At 46.9% G+C, this 10,955-nt stretch overlaps 1 long non-coding RNA gene across 1 annotated transcript; it reads right to left on the bottom strand.

Annotated features, from left to right (window-relative positions):
- Nucleotides 1-3,579: 3,579 nt before the first annotated feature.
- LOC143272445 (uncharacterized) lies at nt 3,580-10,666 on the bottom strand. Its single transcript, XR_013050014.1, has 3 exons — nt 10,155-10,666; nt 9,579-9,699; nt 3,580-5,061 (listed from the first exon to the last, which is right to left on the bottom strand). It is a non-coding gene; the product is annotated as an uncharacterized LOC143272445 (long non-coding RNA).
- Nucleotides 10,667-10,955: the final 289 nt, after the last annotated feature.

Raw genomic sequence — 10,955 nt, 5'->3', positions numbered from 1 at the left:
AGGAGGAGGAGGAAGGGGAGGAAACAGTGAGAATATCCATACATTACGTGAAAAGATTTTGGTTTTTTGTTTTCTTTTTTTAGGTTTATTTTTGTTTTATGGGTATGAGTATTCACCTGCATGGATATCTGTGCACCACAGATACACAGTTTCCCCAAAGGGCTGAAGAGGGTGGTGGAGTCTCTGGGACGGGAGTTAGACACTTAGGAGCAGTCATGTGGGTGCTGGAAGCCCAAGCTGGGTCCTCTGGGAGAGCAGTCAGTGCTCTTAACCCCTGTCATCTCTCCAGCCTGTGGGGAGAACTTAGCTAATGTAGAAGACTAACCGGTTATTTGTTCTAAAAGAAATACACTGGAAAATGTAAAGGAAAGGGCAGGGTGGGATTTTCTGTAGATGAAAGATGACATCCCATGAGCAGATACATGCTAGATTTGAGAAAGTGAACACAAAGCTGTTCCCACAGAGACACAGCACACTTTCGCAAGGTTAATGAGAAAGAACAATCCCACAGAAAAATAGGTGGAGCTGGGGGCAGCTTCATTGCCTGTAAGCCCAATGCCAGCAAACACATCAAAAGACGATTAAGAGATCAGCAGGCAAGAAAACACAGGTCCAAAACGCAAGCAGGGGCTGGGAGAAGGTTCAGCAGTGAAGAGCACTTGCTGTTTTTGCAGGGGATCCAAGTTCTGCTCTCAGCCCCTATATTAGGCAGCTCATGACTGTGTGCAACTCCAGCTCCACGGGGACACCATGCCTCTGGCCTTCTTGGACACCTGTACTCACAAGAACACACCCACATACCTGCACACATATACATAATTAAAAATTAATGTTTTTTAAAAACCAAAAAAAAAAAAAGATTTTTGTTTTACTTCCAAACAGGTCACATTTTTGGTGTTTGCTTTGGGGGTTCCTTTTTATTTGTTGATGTGCTGTCTTGTTATGTAGTCTTGGCTGGCCTTGAACTCAACTCCACAGCCTCGGGAGTGCTATGACTACATGTGGACCATGATGCCTGACTTCTCAGGCCATCTCCGAAAACAGCCTAAGCATCTACTGCAGGCAGAAACGCCAGGACAGAGCCAGCAAGACTGCACTGGTAGGAGTGAGCGGCCCTCCCTCTGCAGAGCAGTGGGGTGACATGTGCTAACAGCTATAGACAGAGTAGGTATCGACACTGGTGGGTATAGATGCCTTCATTGCAACATTTCTCATGGGGACAGAGGCTCAACAAACATGGACGAGTGACTGCCACCTTCTCTAGTGTCCTGTAGACTCAGCTGGGGAGAGACCAGGTGCCTTGGAAGCACTCACTGCTTCCAAGAGATGATAATATCTCGCTGTAGACAAGTGAGCAATGGTAAGGAGACTATGCATATATATGCACATATGTCGGTGTGTGTGTGTGTGTGTGTGTGTGTGTGTGTGTGTGTGTGTGTGTGTCAGGGAATGATATCCAAAATGTGGCAGCTTTTATCATGCTGAGCAACTGGATCTAATGGAAATTAAAAGCTTAAAAAAAAAAAAGAAAAAGAAAAACAAACAATAACAACCTCAGAGTCAAGGTCCTTCTCACCCTGAAAGAGCCTGGAGTCTCCTCTTGGAATTCACTAGTTCTGACTGCAGAGGGAGACCTAGACCTCTCACCCCCACCCTCGAGTCTATTATCTATTAGAAAAGCCATCTGAGAAATGTGACCACATCTGGATGGTCTTCTGTCACTAGCTGTGGACTCAGGAGCACACTGATGTCTGTCCCTAGGGCAACGTTCTCCCTTTGTAATCCTGTATGACCCCTCAAAGGCATCCTCACCCCCATTCCCTCTTCCACTGTAGACAATGAATATGTTATCTTCTGAAATATGCTCCACTGAGCATGGGGATAATTTGTATTTTATGGCTGCCTTTGTGCATGTTATAAAATGGCATTGTTTTCTCTAATTAATCTATCTTAGACACCAGCTAAACTTCAGAGGCTAGAGATGATGTTTTCCTTTGCCCAACAGTGCACCTGTGTGTGCATCCATATGTGCATACCTGGGTAAGTCTACACCGACCTTGGTTTATTACTTGAGAATGAACAAAAATGACCACTCGCCATCACAGGTGTATAACAGGCTGCAATGTGGACTCAGAAAGAATGAAACAGGAAAGTGTGGGTTGAAAAATCTGAAAAAGTGCACTTTGGGGTTGAAGCAGGAAAATCATGACTTTGAGACCAAACTGGGCTACCTAAAGATATTCTATCTCAAAACACAATACCATCAAGACTGTGAACACAGTGACTATAATATGTTCCCAGTGACTCACATACGAAACACTGTATAAGGCAAGCACATGCCCTTGTTTCCAGTCTTCCAGGCAGGAATCAAGAGGACAGAGATGGCTACAGAGGGTTCTGGTAACAGTCGCACACAGCCTGGTTCCAGACTTCAGGATGAGGGATGCATCACACCCATCCCAGGTGGGGCAGCTGAAAAGTCCTCCTCACTCACCGCAGCAATGAGCCCAGAACAATGCTCAGCATTGCCAGGCTACAGCAGAGGAGGCCTCGCTCCTTGTTTTCTTTCTTTTAAATACAACAAGGTGAAAGAAAACCCAGCTTCTAAGCTCTTATACAGTTTACAGGTCTGGAGAGGTGGGTCAGCAGTTAGAACTGGCTGCTTTCCCAGAGGATGAGGGTTTGATTTCCAGCACCCACATGGCAGTTCACAACCATCTTTAACTCTAGTCCCAGGAAATCCAATGTCCTCTTCTGGCCTCTGCAGTCACTGAACACATGGGGTACACATACATATATGCAGGTAAAAATATTCATAAAAAATTAATTAAATTAAAATTTACATATAACTTTAAAGTATAAATTAGGTTTATATGAATGCATCTTGAGAACTTGATCTAGGAAGATTTTTTCTGATCACTTTTTCCCAATTAGAAACATGTTGTCTTGGCTGCCTTTTCTCCCAGCACTACCACCTGACAGTTCCAAGTGAACGATCACCCCTCAGAGAACACAGTGAGTCTCCCCTCCTGTCTCCAGCAGAACAATCTGCTGGACAGAAGCAGTTAGAAACTTCCTTAGAGATTCTGGGATTTAAACTCTTTATGGCCTGTTGTGGACTATAAGTTGAAGATGTATTGCATTCGTTTATGCTGTAGAATATTCGTTTAATGATGCAAAATGTGTTGCATTCTTTTATGTTGCATTTGTTTAACTCTGTGAAGCTGTGTTACTGTGCCTGCCTAAAACACCTGATTGGTCTAATAAAGAGCTGAACAGCCAATAGCAAGGCAGGAGAGAGGATAGGAAGGCCTGGCAGGCAGAGAGAATAAATAGAAGGAGAAAAAGAGAAGAGGGAGGAGCTAGAAAAGGAGGAGAGGAAGACTCCAGGGGCCAGCCACACAGCCACACAGCCAGACATGGAATAAGAAGTAAAGAAAGATATACAGAAATAGAGAAAGGTTCCAGGAAAGGCACAAATCGACACAGAGAAACACTGTCTTGAATAAACAAACAAACAAACAAAAAAGGTAAAAGCTCAGAGGCAAAAGGTAGATGGGATAATTTAAGGTTAAAAAAAAAAGATGCCTAGAAACAAGCCAAGCTAAGGCCAGGCATTCAAAGAAAGAATAAGTTTCCATGTGATTATTTGGGAGCTGGGTGGTGGGCTCCCCAAAGAATAAAGAGTAAAAAAAAAATACCAACTACAATGGCCCCCTACCTGGGGGATGCTGAGGAGGAGGTGCTTGTCAACGTGGAAGGAAAGACACAATGTTGGTGAGAAAGGAACAACAACAGAGCAAACCAAAACAACAACAACAAACAAACAAAACCCCGGCTGGATGCTTAGTGGGACATAAAGAGATAGCTCCATTTTTGCTTATTTCTAAACCTTTAACTGCATAAAGCATACACCCGGAGAGCAACAATGTAGAATTCAGTTGACCCACTCTCTTCTTCACTGTGTATGGTGGAAACAGCAGCCCTGTGATCCCTCCTTGTAAACGGTGAGGGCAGTTGGCACCCCTGTGAGGGCACGCTGTGGCGAAGTAGCCCTACATCTTGTTTGGGCAAATAAAAAGCCATCATCTCTTTCGTGTAAACCGTGGCCCAGGGAGAGAACGTGTGGAACAAAACAGCACCACCTAGCAAGTTGCATCAGGGACATGCAGGCGCATTAAAACTCTGTTGTCAAACCAGGCACAGGAGCTTGCTGAGAGTACAAGTTACATCAGGGACATGTGGGTGCATTAAAACTCTGTTGTCAAACCAGGCACAGGAGCTTGCTGAGAGTACAAGACTTCAAACACGGTGACCACCTTGCCTGCGTCCATGCAGTACCACCCACACACCCACCATCAGACTGCCTCTGTGTGTGTGTATGTCACAGGATCAGTTAACTGATGGGTTCTTCACTGTCTCCAGGGCTTCGGCCCAGCGCAGGCCCCATGCTTGTGTGGCCACTTGATTGCCACAGCCATCCATCTGTACCTGCATTGATATCTGGGTCCTGACTGGCTCTGGGCCTATGGTGTGTCACCCTCATCTGGTCATCTACAGAGATGGGTGCTCGTTGAGTCCTACAACCTGCTCTAACCCTGTTATTGGCATTTTGTGAGTATTTATCATGTGAAATGAAATGTGTGCCCTATGAGTGGAGATTGTCAGCAGCCACGACATGAAGAGACATCAGGAGTCCTTGTTGAATTACAGCCAATGAAACTAATATAGACTATAAATTATTTGATAGGTCCTGGCATGGTAAGAACACACATGGTGGACATATACAAACGTGCCTGTATTAATTACTTTGTTGCTGTTATAAAGCTCCGTGATTAGGGCACGTTATAGAAGGAAGGGTTTATTTGGTTTATGGTTCCAGAAGAACCCACCATGGTAGGGATGATTGACAGCAGGCAGCAGACATGGCAGCTGGAGCAGGAAGGTGAGAGCTCTCATCTTCAGTCTCACTCATGAAGCAGAGAAGGTGAACCAGAAGTGGTGTAAGGCTTTATCTCCAAACCCACTCCCGTGACATTGCTTCTTGTGTTACTCAGGGGTCTGTAGAGGAACGGAACTTATAGAATGAATATTATGTTATGTTATATTATATTATATTATATTATATTATATTACATTACATTACATTACATTACATTATATTATATTATATTATATTATATTACATTATATTATATTACATTACATTATATTACACTGTATTATATTGGCTCACAGGCTGTGGTCCGGCTAGCCCAACAATGTCTGTCTATAAATGGAAGGTTCAAGAATCCAATAGTTGTTCAGTTCATGAGGCTGGATGTCTCAGCTGGTCTTCAGTAGATGCCAGAATCCTGAAGAAGCAGGCTCTAATGCCAGGGAAGGAATGGACTTGCCAACCAGAGCAAGCAGGCAAAGAGCAAAAGCTTCCTTCTTCCACGTCCTTCATACAGGGTGCCAGAAGAAGGTGTGGCCCAAATTAAAGGCGAATCTTCCCACCTCAAAAGATCTGGATTAAAGCTGGGTCTTCCCACTTCAAGTGGTTTCATTAAGAAAAATCCCTCACGGGTGTACCCAGCCACTTGGGTTTTAGTTAATTCCAGATGTAGTCACGTTGACAACCAAGAACAGCCTCACAGTCCTCCAGGAAGGCTGCACCACCCAGAGCCCTACCCACAGCACCACCAGCCCGGGATGTGTTCAAATGTCTGAGCCCGTGGGGGGGCCTTCCCGTTCAAATGTTCCTCAGAGCACACTCGTGACGAGTTGAGACTCATACTTCGAGCCCTCATGCTTTGAACCACACCATCTCCTCACAGGAGTTGTCGAGTGTGCTTGTAACTGTTCCCTGCTGATCCTCTGGGCTCTGTGAACCTCGGGTGAAGCCTCAGACATACATTCAGCTTGTCTCCTGACAGAGCACTGTACCACCATCACTACAGCTGACGGCAGCTGCTCAGACATGTTCCCACACCTCTCATCACCCATCTTTTCAAGCTGCTCTGGTTATTGTAAAAATAGTCACCCCAGCTTTTCCTCAAAGTAGATCTGGTCTATGTTCAAGCTCTCCACTTGTCCATCACAGGTTCTTAGTCTGTTGGTCTAGAATAGTGCCCTCTGTCTTTAAAAAAAAAAAGGGGGGGGTGGGGTACTGACTTGAGCAGAGATCAGTTTTCTTCAGACAGGGTTTTTTTCTTTTTTCTTTTCTTTCTTTCTTTTTTTTCCAGAGCTGAGAACCGAACCCAGGGCCTTGCACTTGCTAGGCAAGCGCTCTACCACAGAGCTAAATCCCCAAGCCCAGTTTTCTTATAAAATGTCCCACATTATGATCTGTCTGTTTCTCCAAGTGGAAACACACACACACACACACACACACACACACACACACACACACACACACAGAGGCAATTGCACACATGTGTACACAAATATATATATATATATACATATGCACACACACTTGTACACACACACACACACACACAGGTCTTATAAACTGAAAATGAACTATTGAGGATTGAGTTCAAGGGAAGAAGTTGGCAGGGGCACTTCACAGGACTTTGATATTTCCGTGTTCTAGCAGAGGCATGCAATGTAAATGTCACTCCCCTGATCACACTAAGTGCAGCCACTCAGTTAAGGTGACAACAGGTAGAACACTCTCTTTCACTGAGAAGAATGTGATACTCCCTTGGTACGTGTTGGCAAAGGGGAGCTGGGTAGGTACCAGCACTGTCTTCAATCAACACTCACCAACAGATACTGCTTTAAAAGTGTAGGGTGCCCACACACTACAACACCACACAGCTGTTAAGACGGCTTGAGTGGGGGGTCTGAGAGCACCTAATGCTTTATCAAAAGACCAGAATTCTAATCCCAGAACCCAGGTCAAGTGGCTCATAAATGCCTGTAATTCTAACTCAAAAGATCTAATGCCCCCTTCTGGACTCCATAGCATCTTCACACGCACACACATGTATAGACACATACATAGACACACATATAACTAAACTAAACTAAATCTGATCTTTTTTAAAAGAAGACTTCTGTGGAGCAAAGTCTGAGCTCACAGGCAAAGGCCTTCCTAAGCATAAAAACAAAACCAGAATGCAGAAGTGAAAAGATTGATAGGTTTCACTATTTGTTACATTATCCCAGGAATGCAAGGATTCAGCAGAAGGAAACCAATCACTGTAAAAGACACTACCAGAATAAAGGGTAGGAAACGTGACCTTCTTAACAGACAATGATAAAATATCTAAACCAGCCCAGGCCTCTCTGTAATAACACGTGTCACCCAGGAACTACAGACTCATGGAAGGGTGTGCCCTCAACACCATAAGGGGCATTCTGAGCGCCCCACACTGACGTCACACACAAAGTGAGGGGCTGGCAGTGGCCCTTCTAAGATCAGGAGCAGGCCAGTGGAATCATGCAACATTATATTAGAAATTGTAGCCAGAGAAAGTAAGCAAGAAGAAGAAATAAAAAGCATCAGGATAGCAGAAACTAAAGCAGCAAAAGAAAGAGGTAGAAACTTTCCGGGAACAGTGGCATGCATCTTTAATTTCAGTACAGGAGGTAGAGACAGGAGGAGATCTGTGAGCTGGAGGTCAGCCTGGTCTACACAGTGAGACTCTGTCTCAAAAGAAGGAGGAGGAGAGGGAGGAGAGGGAAGAGGAGGAGAGGGAGGAGGAGAGGGAAGAGGAGGAGGTATCAACAAAAACTGCATTTAAGCCAGGCAGTGGTGGCGCATGCTTTTAATTCCAGCACTCGGGAGGCAAAGTCAGGTGAATCTCTGTGAGTTCAAGACCAGCCTGATCTACAGCGTGAGATCCAGGACAGGCACCAAAACTACAGAGAAACCCTGTCTCAAAAAGCAAAAACAAACAAACAAACAACAAAAAAAACCCTGCATTCACAGGTGACAAGACTGTTCCTGGAAGTCCCCCAAATGCATAAAAACTAATGAGCTCACCAAAGTTTCAGGATACGCAAGACTGCCAAGTAAAAACAACATTGTATTTTTAAATACCGGCAATAAAAAAATCTCACCAATCAATTAAGAAAACTGGGAGTAGATCTAACAACAACTTCCTGCTGTGATAAAATATCTGATGAAACAACTTTAGGAAGAAAAGGGAGGTGGAGAGGGGAGGGGGAGGGAGAAGGGAGCTCCTAGCAGACTTTTTCCACCCCAGGCAAGAGGCAAAAATGGCCCAAATCCATCCAAGGAAGCTGGCCTGCTCTACATTGCATGGAGATTACAAGGCTCCCAGAGGGCCTGGGAAGACCAAAGCCACAAGTCCCCTTGAGCCTCAAGCCTTGGGACTTGCATAAGGCCACGCTGGCACTTTCTGTATTACAGGCTGGCCTAACTTCAAACAACAGAGAAATAAATCCCAGCCTGTGACATGCAGGGCAGCAAAGTCACATTGCGGAGAGGAGCAGGCTCTGTGGGTGTGACTCCTCTGTCCCAGTCTGCACCACAAGTGGCTTTCCCTCCCTCTGGAAAGAAGGCCTGCTCACTTTCTGTTTTCTGCTCTAAGAACACTTGGTCACGGGAAGCCCACGCTCAGAGTCCCGTGTGCGTGCCCGGCCACGCTGTCAGGCAGACCCGCAGAAGCACAGCTGCTCAGAGGCAGAGCCCACTCTTGAAGAGCTGTGGCTGTTCCTGACTTCCCTTCAGAGCTACCAGTCATGGGAGACTCTTTAGTGCAAAAGTGACTCCTCCTCCTTAAAAGCCACGACAACTCCGCTCTTTCCCCAACCTTTTCGTTTTCCATGAGTCTCATAAGCATTAAGTGACATACATCCTTTTAAAATTTTTTTGTAGGTCCGGTGTGGTGGGGCAACCCCCTTTAATCTCAGGACTTAAGAGGCAGAGGGAGGCAGATTTCTGTGAACTCAAGGCCAGCCTGGTCTACAAAGTAAGTTCCCAGCCAGCCAGGGCTACAGAGAGGCGCTGTCTCAGCCAACAGAACAGCTTCTCTTGACTGCTGGGGCAGGTGAGGGTAGCCTCACACGGTCATATTACTTCTACAACCAGAGAAACTTAGAAACATAGGTACTCAGCATCAGAAGGCAGCCGAAGGCCTGGAGCAATCCTGTGCCTCAACCTCTGCCCAGCAGGAGGAGAAATGCCATCACTAAGGTGCTGTGGGATGTCTGGACCACGGGAGGTGGGGGGTGGGGGTGGGGGTGGGGTGGGGATGGGGGGGGAGTGGAGTGGGGTGGGGGATGGGGCGGGACCCAAGAAACTGATGGCTACACCGTGGTAGCTTTGCTTTGTTTTTAATCTCAGTATCAGGACCAAGCCACACAAAGCCATCCTTGCCCAAGAGCTCCACTCTCTGAATGAAAGCCCCGTGTCCCCGCTGCTGACTCACAGTCCACAACAAAGTCTCTGCCAGTCACATACTTCTCAGGGTGCAGAGGAAGGGACTTTTGTCACCAGACCCAAGGCTGGCTCCTTCCCTCCCTTACTCAGAGGCCATGGAAGTAAAGACACACCCTGCATGAAGACAGGGCCAGGCTCTATGGATGATTCTGTCCTGCAGACAGCGGCATGAACTCACCTTCACCGACCTGTTTGGCCCCGGCCACTCACTGGCCATGGCCTCTTAGGATTATTAGATGCAGCAAATGGGGGTCACAGGAAGCTGGACTGCCTGGCTGTTGCAGATGCCTGACGGTCAACTTAAAAAATAAGAAAAAAAAAAAAAAAAAAAAAAAAGCTCAGTTGCTCTTGCAGAAGACCCAGGTTCGATTCCGGCACCCACATGGTGGCTCGCTGCTGTCTGAAACTAGTTCTAAGGGATCCAGTGCCCTCCTCTGGCATTGCATACCCACGGTGCATAACATACAGGCCGGCAAAACTATCCGCATAAAATAAAAAGTAAAATGAAAAGCAAGCAAGATAAGACATCACCAGTTGGGTAGCCACTCGTCATCACCAGAATCTTCTGTCGTTTGTGTAACTGGGACTCTGCATTCACGTGGCTGGCAGTGTGACAGACGCGTTCACACAAACACAGAGTAACACACAGAACTGTGACAGCCTGACACTTATGTGCTACTTGGGATGAGGGCTTCCTAGCTCCCCTATAACCACACAGACCCTCAGGTGAACATGGAAAGTGTAACCCGTATACCTCACACCAGTTGCTTAGAGAAGGTCCCATCCCAGGGTTCTCCGGAAGAGTGCTCCCGGCCTCCTGGTCACCATGCACAGAGACCTCCGGGGATCCCACAGAACTGACCAGCGGGGGGCAGCATAGTGCTGCAGAGGCTCTGCGTCCATTGGAACCCTGCAGGGCAGATGGCAGTGCCCCAGGGTTCCAGCCCGGATCCCAGCAGAGCCAAGGCCAGGCTGGTCGAAAGCCCCACAGAAGAGGCCTGAGCGGCAGGCCACACCCAGAGCAGCGGGCCTGCAAAGTCAACAAGGTTTGGTTTTCCTCCACGGTTGGATCAGGTCACTATTTACTTAGCTCGATTGGGGACTTCAAGACCTTGTCCCAGGAGCCACACCTATTTTTACCCAGCCGAGTCAGCCTCAGGGTGAGAGCCGGAGATTCAGGCTAAGAGTTTCCACCACGGCCACAGACTGTCAACTAGGAGAGCTCTCAGCAGAGACCTCCCCCTCCCCTCCCCTTCCTCCATTCCCACCCCTCGCTATCCCCCCCCCACCCCTCTTGCTTTTTCTGTCTGCCTTTTCCCTCCCTCCTAATCCTCCCCTCCCTTCCAACTCCTGATCCCTGGTCTCTGCAGGAGCTAGGACTGCCTAGTTAAAACCAAACACAAAAACAGCTTTCCACCCTCCTTTCTCTCGGAACCCCAAACTCTCCTCTCTGGGGTGTTTGACTTTGACACAGCTCGATGTGCAAGCGAGGCAAAGCTCTGCACCTCCCTGGGACCCTTCATCTCTATTGCACAATGGAGAATGGGTTGCATCA

This window comes from Peromyscus maniculatus, chromosome 3 (assembly GCF_049852395.1).
Source record: "Peromyscus maniculatus bairdii isolate BWxNUB_F1_BW_parent chromosome 3, HU_Pman_BW_mat_3.1, whole genome shotgun sequence".
Classification (NCBI taxonomy): domain Eukaryota; kingdom Metazoa; phylum Chordata; class Mammalia; order Rodentia; family Cricetidae; genus Peromyscus; species Peromyscus maniculatus.
Note: the sequence above shows the minus strand (reverse complement) of the source record. Positions and strands in the feature narration are given on the sequence as shown.